The sequence below is a fragment of the Nanorana parkeri genome, unplaced genomic scaffold (assembly GCF_000935625.1).
Source record: "Nanorana parkeri isolate BGI_ZX_2015 unplaced genomic scaffold, ASM93562v1 scaffold996, whole genome shotgun sequence".
Lineage (NCBI taxonomy): Eukaryota > Metazoa > Chordata > Amphibia > Anura > Dicroglossidae > Nanorana > Nanorana parkeri.
Genome location: NW_017307264.1, coordinates 27,020 through 27,671, shown reverse-complemented (window position 1 = coordinate 27,671; position 652 = coordinate 27,020).

Below are 652 nucleotides of genomic sequence, written 5' to 3'. Positions count from 1 at the left end.
TATATACCACCAAAATGAATTTTTACTTCTGTTTATTGAAGGATACAAGAAACAGATCGAAGATCATGTACCACAGCGTAATATTGCTAACCTGCAGTAGAAGGACGCTATGCACAAAACAAAGTAAAGACAGCCTAAGGGCGGCTCCTGCTGTTGTCAAGTCCCCAGATTTTTGCCTCGCATCAGGAGTAAGGAGCTAAGAATTTTTCTCTGGAATTCTTTTCTGTTTTTCCTTTTTTTCGCTGGTTCTTCAAGCAACTGTCCACTGGGCGACATGTTGATGACATGATTGTAGACAGGGGCTGACTGACAACACATGGGGCCACCGGACAAAACAAGATTATGGGGGCCCCTTGTGCTCTGCCCATATACAAGCCCCACCTGCATAAACATTCTTTGTGTCACAGAAATGTTTTCTCCACACTATTTTTCAAATAGTGGGCCAATTCACTAAAAGATGAATTGTCGGGGAACTGTTAGGAGAATTTCAGAATCTAGACCAATATCGGCAATTTGGAAAGTGAGCTAAATTGCAGAATGCATGGCAGACCTCAGACCAGAACCAAGACATGACAGACCTCAGGCCAGAACCAATACACAGCAGACTTCAGACCAGAACTAATACACAGCACACTTCAGACCAGATCCAATA